Source organism: Salmo salar, chromosome 13 (genome assembly GCF_965601325.2).
Source record: "Salmo salar chromosome 13, fSalSal1, whole genome shotgun sequence".
Taxonomy (NCBI): domain Eukaryota; kingdom Metazoa; phylum Chordata; class Actinopteri; order Salmoniformes; family Salmonidae; genus Salmo; species Salmo salar.
In genome coordinates, this window is record NC_138303.1 from 106,421,033 (window position 1) to 106,436,792 (window position 15,760).

Sequence of the window (15,760 nt, forward strand, 5' to 3'; positions counted from 1 at the left end):
ATTATTAACCTACAGACGAATACGAGCTACCAGACCGGTCTCAGGGATGGCTAACTCTGTAGATCTCTTCATTATTAACCTACAGACGAATACGAGCTACCAGGCCGGTCTCAGGGATGGCTAACTCTGTAGATCTCTTCATTATTAACCTACAGACGAATACGAGCTACCAGACCGGTCTCAGGGATGGCTAACTCTGTAGATCTCTTCATTATTAACCTACAGACGAATACGAGCTACCAGACCGGCCTCACGGATGGCTAACTCTGTAGATCTCTTCATTATTAACCTACAGACAAATACGAGCTACCAGACCGGTCTCAGGGATGGCTAACTCTGTAGATCTCTTCATTATTAACCTACAGACGAATACGAGCTACCAGACCGGTCTCGGGGATGGCTAACTCTGTAGATCTCTTCATTATTAACCTACAGACGAATACGAGCTACCAGACCGGTCTCAGGGATGGCTAACTCTGTAGATCTCTTCATTATTAACCTACAGACGAATACGAGCTACCAGACCGGTCTCAGGGATGGCTAACTCTGTAGATCTCTTCATTATTAACCTACAGACGAATACGAGCTACCAGACCGGTCTCGGGGATGGCTAACTCTGTAGATCTCTTCATTATTAACCTACAGACGAATACGAGCTACCAGACCGGTCTCGGGGATGGCTAACTCTGTAGATCTCTTCATTATTAACCTACAGACGAATACGAGCTACCAGACCGGTCTCGGGGATGGCTAACTCTGTAGATCTCTTCATTATTAACCTACAGACGAATACGAGCTACCAGACCGGTCTCGGGGATGGCTAACTCTGTAGATCTCTTCATTATTAACCTACAGACGAATACGAGCTACCAGACCGGTCTCGGGGATGGCTAACTCTGTAGATCTCTTCATTATTAACCTACAGACGAATACGAGCTACCAGACCGGTCTCAGGGATGGCTAACTCCGTAGATCTCTTCATTATTAACCTACAGACGAATACGAGCTACCAAACCGGCCTCAGGGATGGCTAACTCTGTAGATCTCTTCATTATTAACCTACAGACGAATACGAGCTACCAGGCTGGTCTCAGGGATGGCTAACTCTGTAGATGGCAATATTTTGAAGTTGCCGCAATTAGACCTACATTACAAAACGTTAATTGATATTGATCACCAATATTTACATTTCCCAACAGACATAATCATGGAGATAGATGGATATAAATTGATTTCTACGTCACCCTAATCTGATAATTGTCAGATTAGAGTTGAAGTGGTTGAAAGGAGGGGAGGATTGTCCTCCGGCTGTATATAGCTCTGTCTTACATAACCATAGCATCACTAAGCTGCAGCCCGCTAAGCTGGCAAAGTGAGTGAAGGCAAACAAACAGGGACGCTCATAAACATAAATTGATTCAACGTCTGTATAGTGACCCTAAATGTCTTCGTTCTCACAGTTCTCACCTTTTGCTCACTCAGGTCCCCCTTTTTTTATCCCTTGCTGGTTTATCCCTCTAGATACTTTATCGTGATTGAAAGGTTAAATTAAATCTCAACTATAGGCCATATCTAAGTCAGTAGGCTAGATAACAATGGGTTAGCTTAATATCTTGTACTTTATTTATTGGTCATTAGTAGTTAAACTAGATTTCTTTGGAATAAAAGCATGAAATAAATCAACTTTCTTTGGAATAACTATAGAACCCTGGGTCTAGGATAACCCTGGGTCTAGGATAACCCTGGGTCTAGGATAACCCTGGGTCTAGGATAACCCTGGGTCATGGATAACCCTGGGTCTAGGATAACCCTGGGTCTAGGATAACCCTGGGTCTAGGATAACCCTGGGTCATGGATAACCCTGGGTCATGGATAACCCTGGGTCTAGGATAACCCTGGGTCTAGGATAACCCTGGGTCTAGGATAACCCTGGGTCTAGGTCATTAGTAGTTAAACTAAAAACAAATAAATAAATGGCTTTATGGGAAATCTACACCCTGATACCAGTAAACCTGCTAAAATAAGTAGTAATGAATTATTTTACTACACTGTACTTGGACCTGTACTTCCTTTGGATTAAAACCATAAAATAAATACACTTTCTTTGGAATAAAATCATAAAATAAATACACTTTCTTTGGAATAAAACTATGAAATGAATCAACGTTCTTTGGACTAAAAGCAATTCTAGAACCTTGAGTCTAAAGATGAGATGGCATCCTAGAAGAGAGGTGGTGTCCATGGCAACCCCATGGGGTGATACTTTATGTGAGGGAATGATTACAATTATTCCTAGATAATGGTATTTTTCTCTTTACCTCCCTTTCACCGATACAATGACTGATTATGATCAAACAACCATTTGTTACTCACAAGGAGTTTAGAACAGTCAGAGCACTGTCAAGGCCAATGAGGTAGCCTACGCTGAATTCTACAGCATCTTCCTTTTTCTCTCTCTGATTCCTCCTGACAGTGGGATAGGGGTGTATTACAATTACAAGATCAAACAATGCTCCTCCTCAAACAATAGGGTTATGTTTGATCTTTCAGCCTGGACCAAAGGGGAACAGCAGAGCACGTTAATGTAGCCTAGTGTGTTGTTGATTCCCAACACCCAATGCTTGTTCAGAGAACAGAATAGGTTACAGACTCATTTCAGAAGGTGTGAGGTATCAAATCCCCGAGTTAACACACTGTACGGTAAGGAGATCTTAGGGCTTCTTCTGATAGGCCTGTATCCTGACGCTCCCTGGGTGAATAACGATTAGGGATATTTAATTATTAAGGGGCTCAGGTATGACTCCTCTAGGCTAGTAGGGTTTTGAATGGCTCGGGTGGGTGCTGCCTTCAGACTGGAATAGCAGGTAATTAGTGTGTAAGTGTGTAGTTGTTTAGATATCCTTCTTCATTGGCCGTCACTGTAAATAAGAATTTGTTCTTAAACTGACTTGCCTAGTTAAATAAAGGAAAAAAGAAAAGAAAAGTGAAACATACACACACACTAACCTTGACACACTCTGAGGCCTTGTCAGAAGAACCTTGACCGTCATGTGACCTAAACAGTAAAGTGTAAACCGGCCTGACCAGCCTCCTCATGATTCTGTTGATACAGGATGGGGACTGGGCTGTTGTGCACTGAGAGGTATCCTGGGGCATGGGATAACACACACACACACACACACACACACGCACACGCACACGCACACGCACACAACCAATTCAAGAGGATGGCTCTTGAAAAATGTATTTGGGTTAATAAACATCCTGGTGTGTGATTGGACTAGTTACTGTGTTTCCAAATGGCTGCCATTTCTAGTTATTCTAAGTTCTTTGATTGTGCTGACATTTTCCTCCAGGGCTGCAACACACCAAGGTACACCTACTGTAGGTACGCAGAGCACACAGAACACACCAAGGTACACCTACTGTAGGTACACAGAGCACACAGAACACACCAAGGTACACCTACTGTAGGTACACAGAGCACACAGATCACACCAAGGTACACCTACTGTAGGTACACAGAGCACACAGAACACACCAAGGTACACCTACTGTAGGTACACAGAGCACACAGAACACACCAAGGTACACCTACTGTAGGTACACAGAGCACACAGAACACACCAAGGTACACCTACTGTAGGTACACAGAGCACACAGAACACACCAAGGTACACCTACTGTAGGTACACAGAGCACACAGAACACACCAAGGTACACCTACTGTAGGTACACAGAGCACACAGAACACACCAAGGTACACCTACTGTAGGTACACAGAGCACACAGAACACACCAAGGTACACCTACTGTAGGTACACAGAGCACACAGAACACACCAAGGTACACCTACTGTAGGTACACAGAGCACACAGAACACACCAAGGTACACCTACTGTAGGTACACAGAGCACACAGAACACACCAAGGTACACCTACTGTAGGTACACAGAGCACACAGAACACACCAAGGTACACCTACTGTAGGTACACAGAGCACACAGAACACACCAAGGTACACCTACTGTAGGTACGCAGAGCACACAGAACACACCAAGGTACACCTACCGTAGGTACACAGAGCACACAGAACACACCAAGGTACACCTACTGTAGGTACACAGAGCACACATGGAGGGACACTGAATACCATTAAAACCCTTTTTTTTCTAAGAGTTTAGGTCAAATTATTTACACAGTGTAAAAACTGAACCAGAGCATCATGGACCATTTGTAGGATGAGATTCATTGTATTCGAAACATCCAGAAGGTTGTCACTGTTGTACTGGAAAGATATATAACTGTAGTGAATGGACATGTTGAGCAGGGCCCCTGGCATGGTGTTCTCACCAATGGTTCACCAACATTTAACGCAGAGAGACATCTCATACTGTCAGGGATTTCTTCGTCGTCAGACGATATAGCGAAATCATCGTCGGAAAAAGAGGACCAATATGCAGCAGAGTTGAGATAGTTCATTTTGAACATTTAATAAACTCAAAAACGAACATACAAAAATAACAAAACAAACTCACGATTACTAGACAGTCCTGTTAGGCTCACACACGCTAAACAAGAAACAGTGCCCAAAAACCCCGGAATACTTAAATCAAATGCCCTTTTTAGAAAAAACACCACCCCGAACCACATAAACCAAATACCCTCTGCCACGTCCTGACCAAACTACAATAACAATTAACCCTTATACTGGCCAGGACGTGACAGTACCCCCCCCTAAAGGTGCTAACCCCGGAAGCACCTCAAAAATAACAACCCCCCCCCCCCCCCCCAAAAAAAATGCCCCTAACTAAAGGGAGGGAAGGGAGGGTGGCTGCCGTCAACGACGGCACTGTGCTACACCCCCCCTCCCCAACCCACCTATATCTGGAGGTGGCTCTGGTTCTGGCAGTTCCGGGCAGACGACCCACCCCTGCAGCTCCGGGTAGACGGGCCACTCTGGCAGACCCGGAAGACAGTCGGGCAACTCTGACATGCCCCGGAAGACAGTCTGGCCACTCTGGCATCGCCGGGCACTCTGGCATCGCCGGGCACTCTGGCATCGCCGGGCACTCTGGCATCGCCGGGCAGTCTGGCCACTCTGGCATCTCCGGGCAGTCTGGCCACTCTGGCATCTCCGGGCAGTCTGGCCACTCTGGCATCTCCGGGCAGTCTGGCCACTCTGGCAGCTCCTGACTAGTGGGTGGCTCTGGCGACTCCTCACTGACGGGCGGCTCTGGCGATTCCTCACTGACGGGCGGCTCTGGCGACTCTTGACTGACGGGCAGTTCTGGCGACTCTTGACTGACGGGCAGTTCTGGCGACTCTTGACTGACGGGCAGTTCTGGCGACTCTTGACTGACGGGCAGTTCTGGCGACTCTTGACTGACGGGCAGTTCTGGCGACTCTTGACTGACGGGCAGTTCTGGCGACTCTTGACTGACGGGCAGCTCTAGCGACGTCGGACTGGGATGACTCACTTGAAGCCTGGTGCGTGGTGCTGGTACTGGACGTACCAGACTGGGAACACGAACCTCCAGGCTAGTGCGGGGAGCGGGAACAGGACGAGTCGGACTGGGCTGACGCACTTCCGGGTCCGCACGAGAGACAGGAGCTGGAAACCCAGGGCTATGGAGGCGCACAGGCAGTCTTGATCTTACCTCCTGCACAACCCGTCCTGGCTGGATGGAACTAGTAGCCCTGTACGAGCGGGGTGCTTGTACAGGGCAGACTGGGCTGTGCAGGGGCCTGATGGTAGCCGTGCGTAGAGCGGGAGTTGGGTAGCCTGGTCCTCGGAGGTGTACCGGCGACCAGATGCGCTGCGCAGGCATCCTCCTACCAGGCTGGATGCCCGCTCTAGCACGGCACCTGCGAGGGGCTGGAATAACGCGCACCGGACTGTGTGTGCGTATGGATGAGATAGTGCGCTCCTCAGCGAAACATGGCGCTCTCCACCTCATACGCTCCTCCATATAACCACGGGTAGCTGGCTTCTGGCTCTTCCTTGGCTTAGCCAAACTACCCGTGTGGCCCCGCCCAAAAAAATTATTGGGGGTGCCTCTCGTGCTTCAACGCCAGTCGCATTCCTCGGTAACGTTCCCGGTCCTTACCCGCCTTTCTCCATGGGCCCTCTCCGGCCATAACTTGCTCCCATGTCCATTTCTCTCTTTTGCTCAACTCAAATTCCCTCTGCTCCTTCTTCTGCTGCTTGGTCCTGGTTTGGTGGGAGATTCTGTCAGGGATTTCTTCGTCGTCAGACGATATAGCGAAATCATCGTCGGAAAAAGAGGACCAATATGCAGCAGAGTTGAGATAGTTCATTTTGAACATTTAATAAACTCAAAAACGAACATACAAAAATAACAAAACAAACTCACGATTACTAGACAGTCCTGTTAGGCTCACACACGCTAAACAAGAAACAGTGCCCAAAAACCCCGGAATACTTAAATCAAATGCCCTTTTTAGAAAAAACACCACCCCGAACCACATAAACCAAATACCCTCTGCCACGTCCTGACCAAACTACAATAACAATTAACCCTTATACTGGCCAGGACGTGACACATACAGACATATGCACGGACAAACACATGGCACAACATATTGTGCCATATGTTGCTTACAGTAAATATCGTAAGTGTTTACACCTCTGTCCTGTCTCACATACTTCCTTCACCCTCACCATGTCTTATGACTCAGTGTTTTCACTGTACACAGAGTCATGAAAACATTCTCTTCTTCCACCTCCAAGAGCTGCTACACCCTCTACTTCTGAGTAGCCTAGTAGCCTAGCCTAGGTAGCTCAGTAGCAAAGCAGCCCTGAGACGAGGTTATTTAGTAGCCAGAGAACCCCTGGGCTGCCCATATTTCCAGAATAACCTCTGGACTGCCCCCGTTTCCAGAGTAACCCCTGGGCTGCCCCCGTTTCCAGAGTAACCCCTGGGCTGCCCCCGTTTCCAGAGTAACCCCTGGGCTGCCCCCGTTTCCAGAGTAACCCCTGGGCTGCCCACATTTCCAAGCAGATCAAAGGGCCTTGCCAGGTTAAATATGGTAGGTAAAAAAAGGTTCATTGCTATAGAAATAACTATGAGTAACTACTGCACTTTTACATTGAAGGGACATGCCATGGAAACTATGGAATACTGAATCATTGGTCGAGAGAGAGAGAGAGAGAGAGAGAGAGAGAGATGGAGAGACAGAGAAAAGTGAAAGCGTGTAGATGAGCAGCTTAGCCTTGTACACAACTATACAAATAGATTTAGTTTGAATCGGAACATATCTACACATACATACTACCTCAATCAGCCTGACTAACCGGTGTCTGTATGTAGCCTCGCTACTTTTATAGCCTCGCTACTGTATATAGCCTGTCTTTTTACTGTTGTTTTATTTCTTTACTTACCTATTGTTCACCTAATACCTTTTTAGCACTATTGGTTAGAGCCTGTAAGTAAGCATTTCACTGTAAGGTCTACACCTGTTGTATTTGGCGCACGAGACAAATAAACTTTGATTTGATTTGAGTTAATTGCCATTACCTCACCACAGCTACTGTGAGACAGCTTAGAGATAAATCAATCTCACACAACCTTTATCTGCACACAACCTCCACAGGGGCTTGACCTTAAGTGTTAATTCCTAATTGTATGGATGCTGACACAGACACAAGCACAGCAATACCCACTTCTACCACCACCACCTCTAATGACAACCTTGTTGAAGGTTCTGCACACCAAACCTTGCTGCTTGGCACAACACGTGCCAACCACACTCACACAAACAAACTTGTCCCTTTTCCAAGATGAATGTAGCCTAGATTTCATTTTAGGACTGTGGTTGATGTGATAAATCCTGGGAGTGTTAATCATTGTTAATAACCATGTTTTTTTATTACCAATGTTATCATTAGATTAGTTTGGCTAAACTAAAAATGGCAGTTGACTTGACACCTACAGAGCTAATTAGATATAATCAAGGGCATGATACAAACATGATACAAATGCACATCTCAGTGCTAAAAGAGAGAGCAGTGTGCTGCTTCTCTCTCTCAGCTGACAGCTAGTCTCCTCAATTCAAAACAAGCACACAGCAGGATTTCTTATTGACTCACAGGGAAAATCTCATTATACAATTCACAAATCAGCACTTTCCACCGATTCATTTACTACTAGCTAGCCTCGACTACAGTGGGTTTTATAAGTTTTCATCCCTGGATTTCATTCACATTTTATTGTTTTACAAAGTGGGATTAAAATGGATTTAATTGTAATTTGTCGTCAACGATCTACACTAAATACTCTGTGAAAAGTGGAAGAAAAAAATACTTAAAAAAAAGATTAATAAAAAATAAAACATGAATACATCTTGATTAGATAAGTATTCACCCCCCTGAGTCAATACATGTTAGAATCACCTTTGGCAGTGATTACAGCTGTGAGTCTTCTTGGGTAAGTCTCTAAGAGCTCGGTACACCTGGAGTGTGCAATATTTGCCCATTATTCTTTTCATAATTCTTCAAGCTCTATCAAGGTGTTGGGGATCATGGCTAGACAGTAAGCCAAAGCCACGTAGTCTTGGTAAGTCACTCCAGTGTAGATTTGGTCTTGTGTTTTTGGTTATTGTCCTGCTGAAAAGGTGAATTCCTCTCCCAGTGTCTGATGTAAAGCAGACTGAACCAGGCTTTCCTCTAGGATCCCGTTGGTTTTTATCCTGAAAACTCCCCAGTATTTGCCGATGTCAAGCATACCCATACCATGATGCAGCCACCACCATCCTTGAAAATAAGGAGGCAGTTACTCAGTGATGTCTAGTGTTGGATTTGGCTCAAACATTAGGCTTTGCATTTAAGCCAAAAAGTGTTTTCCTTTGCTGTGTTTTTCTATTTGGGGTATTACTTTAGTGCCTTGTTGCAGGATGCATGTTTTTTTTTAATATTTGTATTCTTCTTTTCACTCTGTCATTTAGATCATTATTGTTGCTGATCCATCCTCAGTTTTCTCCCATCACAGCCATTGAACTCTGTAGCTGTTTCACTAATCATAGCTTCATCCCTGAGCAGTTTCATTCCTGTTCTCCTGCTCAGTTCAGAAGGATGACTGTATCTTTGATGTGTCTCTGTAGTTTAATACATCACCCACAGCACAATTATTAACTTGATCGTGCTTAAAGTGATATTGAATGTCTAATTTGTTATTGTTACCCATCTACCAATCACTGCCCTTCTTTGAGGCTTTTGAAAATCTCCCTGGTCTTTGTACTTGAATCTGTGCTAAATTCAATATTTGACTTTGGGACCTTACTGATGTTGTATGTATGGGGGACAGAGGCGGGGACAACCTGTTGAAGGTTCTACCCATGAAACCTCGCTGATCTTCAGCCACACTCAAACAAAATTGTCATTCAAAAATCATGTCAACCCCTATTATTTCACACATGGTGAGTCCATGTAACTTAATGTGTGATTTGTTAAGCCACATTTTACTCCTAAACTAATTTAAGCCTGCCTAAACAAAAGAGGTGAATACTTTTACATTTTAGTTAATTCATTATTATAAATGAGTACAAATGTATAAAACTTTTTTTTTCAGTTTGACATTGTCAAGTTTTTTGTGTAGACCCATGACAAAAAAACCACACAATTAAATCAATTTGAATCCCATTTTATAAAGCAACAAAATGTGAAAAAACTCAAGGGGGGTGAATACGTATGATACCGACTGTGTAGACTATACAGCCTATGTTCCTAACCTTTTACCTTTAGGAAAAAGCTAAATGGAGGCGTATATCTGTGTCACGTCTCTGACAGCGGCTGCTGAGAAATTGGCACAGCACAGCAGCGTGCTTTGAACAGAATAGAGGAAAGTGACAGTCAAAGTATGGAATGTGAAATGTCAGGACAACAAGCAGGAACAGTCAAATATTTAATATGCTATCTAAAAAGTTAGCCCCAACTTTAGCCAGACATTCACCAATATAAGATCGATTGCTATGTTAGAGGAATTATGTGTGTCCGGTGCTTATATTTATCATGTTACACACTTTACACCCATGTGTTATGGAAATGTGTTTACCCTGAGACAACCGCAAGGAGAATCGTCACGGAAACGATCGCCATTGTCCAGCACCCCTGGAACAATTGGGGTTAAGTGCCTTGCTCAAGAGCACAGCGACAGATTTTTCACGTTATCGGCTCTGGTGTTCAAACCAGCAACCTTTCGGTTACTGGCCCAATGGTTAAACCTCAAAGCTACCCGCTGCCTCACATGTAGGATAGGGTGTCCCAGGGCCGACGTTATGGGAGGACCTTAGGGGGCCTGGCCCGCCCTACCGCACCTCCTTGCCCATCCAAATAAAATATAATATAATAATACAAAAAAAACAACTGAAAGATACATCTCAGATAAAGCATCCAAGAGGGTGAAACAGCACCTCTCTGTCTCAGCATGTGTAGACCATGTATCTGATGCTGTCTGGTCAGTGAAACAGCTCCCCTCTGTCTCAGTACGTAGAGACTGTATCTGATGCTGTCTGGTCAGTGAAACAGCTCCCCTCTGTCTCAGTACGTAGAGACTGTATCTGATGCTGTCTGGTCAGTGAAACAGCTCCCCTCTGTCTCAGTACGTAGAGACTGTATCTGATGCTGTCTGGACAGTGAAACAGCTCCCCTCTGTCTCAGTACGTAGAGACTATGTATCTGATGCTGTCTGGACAGTGAAACAGCTCCCCTCTGTCTCAGTACGTAGAGTCTACGTATCTGATGCTGTCTGTTCAAAAAGAGTATGACAGCATCAGATACATGGGCAACACATGGCTTGGATGCTTTCTCTTGTGAGGTCATTTCAGCTATGTGAATTGAAGGGAAGTTGGCGGTTACAGTGTACTCTGTGGTGTACTGTTCGGATGCTGGAATAGGCGTTTCTCTCGTTTACAAGTTGGGACTTCCGGTTTTTGGAAATCCTGGGAAATCCTATATCTGATCTAAGACATATCCAATCTAAGGCGTATCCGATCTAAGGCGTATGGTCTTTTCTCATGGCTCAAACCAAGAGCAAGTCTTGTTGTAGCTTACCTCTGTTTGAATTGGAGAAAAATCTAAAGCCTCACACTTTGAAGTCAACCCGAGTTGGGCTGGTCTTGGAGGGCAAGCTCAATTTGCGTTTGCACTGCCTCTAGAATAGAAACGATGTCATGTTGCTAGCGAGCCAATATGACTGTGCACAGAGAGGAAGAGGAAGAGAGAACCACAACTCTGCGAAAAAGTCTCCCTCCAGTAGGTGGCGTTTTTCTTTGTTTCGCCCACCAAGCAAGGAGTTTTTGTATGGACGTCAATGAGAGTGTCGAATTTGGCAAACAACAAAAAATGTATGGCTTATTTGCTACTTGAGGTTTATTTGATTGAATAGAAGTTTCATAATACTTACGTTGTTACGGGTGGACTGATATCAGTAGGCAACGTAACATGCAGGTAACTTTGCAAAAAACACTTTATGTCGGAACATTGCTGCGGGGACTTGCTTCCATTCAGCCATAAGAGAATTAGTGAGGTAGGGCACTGATGTTGGACGATTAGGCCTGGCTCGTAGTCGGCGTTCCAATTCATCCCAACAGTGTTCGAATGGGGTTGAGGTCAGAGCTCTGTGCAGGCCAGTCAAGTTCTTCCACAACATTTTTGTAAGGACCTCTATGCCCGGGGGCATTGTTAGGCATTCCCCAAACTGTTGCCACAAAGTGGGAAGCACAGAATTGTCTAGAATGTCATTGTATGCTCTAACGTTAAGATTTCCTTTCCCTGGAACTAAAGGGCCTAGCCTGAACCATGAAAAACAGCCCCAGACCATTATTCCTCCTCCGCCAAACTTTACAGCTGGCACTTTGCATTGGGCCAGGTAGTGTTCTCCTGGCATCCGCTAAACCCAGATTCGTTCGTCGGACTACCAGATGGTGAAGCGTGATTCATCACTCCAGAGAACGCGTTTATACTGCTCCAGAGTCCAATTGCGGCGAGCTTTACACCACTTCAGAAAGACGCTTGGCATTGCTCAAGGTGATCTTAGGCTTGTGTGCGGCTGCTCGGCCATGGAAACCCCTTTTTAACCTTCCGACGAACAGTTATTGTGCTAACGTTGCTTCCAGAGGCAGTTTGGAACTCAGTAGTGAGTGTTGCAACCGAGGACAGATGATTTGGACGCACTAGGCGCTTCAGCGGTCCCATTCTGTGAGCTTGTGTGGCCTACCACTTTGCGGCTGAGCCGTTGTTGCTCCTAGACGTTTCCACCTCACAATAACAGCACTTACAGTAGACCAGGGCAGCTCTAGCAGGGCAGAAATTTGATGAACTGACTTGGTGCAAAGGTGGCATCCAATGACGGTGCCACGTTGAAAGTCACTGAGCTCTTCAGTAAGCACAGGAGGTTGGTGGCACCTTAATTGGGGAGTTCTTGAAAAAGAAAAGGCGCTAATTCTAGGAGCTCAGATGCAATAATAACCTAATAACCAACATTTCAACAGAAAAGCTGTCTTCATCAGGGTATATGAATTGGGGAGAACAGGCTTGTGGTAATGACTGGAGCGGAATCAGTGGAATGGTATAAAATACATCAAACACATGGTTTCCAGGTGTTTGATGCCATTCCATTTGCTCCGTTCTGGCCATTATTATGAGTCGTTCTCCCCTCAGCAGCCCCCACTGTCAGTAAGGTAATTCTACTGTCAATGTTTGTCTATGAATGGCTGTGTGCTCGATTCTATACACCTGTCAGCAACGGGTTTGGCTGAAATAGCCGAATCCACTAATTTGAAGGGTTGTCCACATACTTTTGTATATATAGTGTATTTCGTTGATTGTACCGTATGTTATATACATAGTCTTAGCAAGCTCTTTGGCAGATAGCTAAGCTTTTCTAGCTATAATATTTAGCTAGCTAGCTCGCGTTGCAAACATTAGCCTAGCTAGATAGCATAAAAAAATGGCCGTAAAAAAGGCTCTAGCTTAGTTTAGAAGAAAGACCGATTTAAAAATGGGGTCGCGAGAGGAAATTTACTCTTGGTTGATAGAACGGGGATTATGTCAGTAACAGTGGGGGTCAGTGCCATGTAAGATTAGGGAGGACAATACATTTTTTTATGAGCATGGCCTTATTTCTATTACAGCATATTGGATGACTGTCAGTCCATTCACTCCATTCACCAAGCTCAATGTAACATTGACAGGTTTAGGATCCTACATGATTCTCGAATTTGCCCCCTACCCATCATGACGTTGCTACAACCTAGCCTACAAATGAAAGTTTCTAACATAAGGTGCACAGGTCGAGAGATATTTTTTAGTAACCAAGGTGACAGACAGTGACACATTCAATACCGCCTTGCAGACTCTTGCCTGAATCTAGCTGATCTAGGGTGTAACCATTAGTCCAAACAGTTTTAGTTGCAAAATGTTACAAGAGTTTATTGGACACATTCAGGTAGGTTCATACCTGTTTCGTTCCGTTTTTTTCCATTGAAAAAACATTTTGCAACAGAATTGGCAGAATGAATACACCTCTGATCACCCGCACACACAGTTCACTTTCATAGCAGCCACATACAAACAGCATCATCACATCTACCTGCTCTCATCCTCTCACATTTTCCCTTCACTTGTAGACTTCAGTGCACAACACAACAGCTTTCTGTGACCAGGTGGAAAAAAACCTCTCCATGCCAAACCTTAGTCATAGTCAACATACAGTAGCTGCAAGAACTAAGGCGCTAGTAAAACCACACAATCCAATCCATGTGTACTATCACACAGTAGTGTACAGCAAGTAGTTTAGCAGTTACACCGGCGGGCCCTGGTGGCAATAAATTAATAAAACCGAAAGCTTTCCTTGAATTGGAAGAGTTGGAGTGATGGATAGCATTAACCTGCTAGCTAAAATAAATATCTTTCCTCTCTCAGTCACATTGTAGAGTAGGCTAAATTAGCTGCAGTAGCTAGCTTAAGTGAAACTGGAGAAAAATAATATTAAATATCTCTCTCTGCTGATTCTCCTTGTCTTTCTCTCTGTTTGAGTCAACTACTCACCACATGTTATGCACTGCAGTGCTAGCTAGCTGTAGCTGATGTTTTCAGTACTAGATTCATTCATGATTCACTCTTTAAAATTCACTCTTAAAAAAAATGTTTAATTCACCGAGTAGGAGGGTCCTCCCCTTCCTCCTCTGAGGAGCCTCCACTGGTCAGTAACCTCCAGGAGCTGGTCAGTAACCTCCAGGAGCTGGTCAGTAACCTCCAGGAGCTGCTAGATGCGGTTGTAATGAACAGAAAGGTTTCTGTTTTCTATCTAAAATGTGGCTCTATCTTTTGACTGGTTGAAGCTATAAAATAGTATGACCCCATCACTGAAAGATAAGACTCTCATGAACACTTACAAACCTACTGTTTCCCTGTAAAAAGCCCACGAGTCGTTAGAACCGAGTGGACAAGACCAGGCACTCACTAAATCAGACTGGACAAGACCAGCCACTAAATCAGACTGGACAAGACCAGCCACTAAATCAGACTGGACAAGACCAGCCACTAAATCAGACTGGACAAGACCAGCCACTAAATCAGACTGGACAAGACCAGCCACTAAATCAGACTGGACAAGACCAGCCACTAAATCAGACTGGACAAGACCAGCCACTAAATCAGACTGGACAAGACCAACCACTAAATCAGACTGGACAAGACCAGCCACTAAATCAGACTGGACAAGACCAACCACTAAATCAGACTGGACAAGACCAGCCACTAAATCAGACTGGACAAGACCAGCCACTAAATCAGACTGGACAAGACCAGCCACTAAATCAGACTGGACAAGACCAGCCACTAAATCAGACTGGACAAGACCAGCCACTAAATCAGACTGGACAAGACCAGCCACTAAATCAGACTGGACAAGACCAGCCACTAAATCAGACTGGACAAGACCAGCCACTAAATCAGACTGGACAAGACTAGGTGCTAAATCAGACTGGAAGATCATACAACAATAGTGGTACTGATGACAGAATTATTGCCTGATGATCTTCTGAGTTTCCCAACACCTTTCTGATGCATTCCAGTCCCTAAAAAACACACTGTCTTCAGATTTAAATACTGTCAAAAATACTGTCCGACTGATTTGTAGACCAAATAAATTTTAAAAAGTCAACATTGGCCAATGATTACATAACTTGTTTTTTTACATGGTGGGGTCATGAATTGGCCGAGCTGATTATTGAGTTGCAGCTGCCAGTGAAAAGCATCTAAAATATTTGTGGAGATAATAATTTGAGAATAATTTCAAATGTTGAGCCTACCTGGTTAAATAAAGGTGAAATAAATAAATAAAATATATTTGCAGAGTTCACAACCTGCTACACTTGTAAGAAACAAGTTTTGATTTATTTCATAACCATCTATGAGTTTTGTCAATATTGTGTATTATATTTTGTTTGGAGTGTTCCATGTGAGCAGTGAGCACGTGTCTGGTTTGGTCTGTTAATGTTAAGGGAGCACACGCACCTGAGCATGCATATTAGTCGGTCTACCTGGCCTGCTGCGCACAAATGTAGGAAAGTGCCCATTTGGGGATGTTCTGATTGTCTTAACTCACCATTTCCACCACTAATAAACTGAGTTTCTCAGTAATTTTGTCTTCACCTCACACAGTAAGGCAACGAAGTAAAAAAAAGACAAAAAAAACACGTTTTACATTCTTTGCACGTTTTACATCCTTTGCCTAAC

The 15,760-nt window shown here is 44.4% G+C and overlaps 1 protein-coding gene across 1 annotated transcript in view; it reads right to left on the reverse strand.

Moving 5' to 3' along the window:
- prlra (prolactin receptor a) overlaps positions 1–15,760 on the reverse strand; it is a 35,411-nt gene that overhangs the window by 18,540 nt on the left and 1,111 nt on the right. The gene's annotated exons all lie outside the window — the stretch shown is intronic.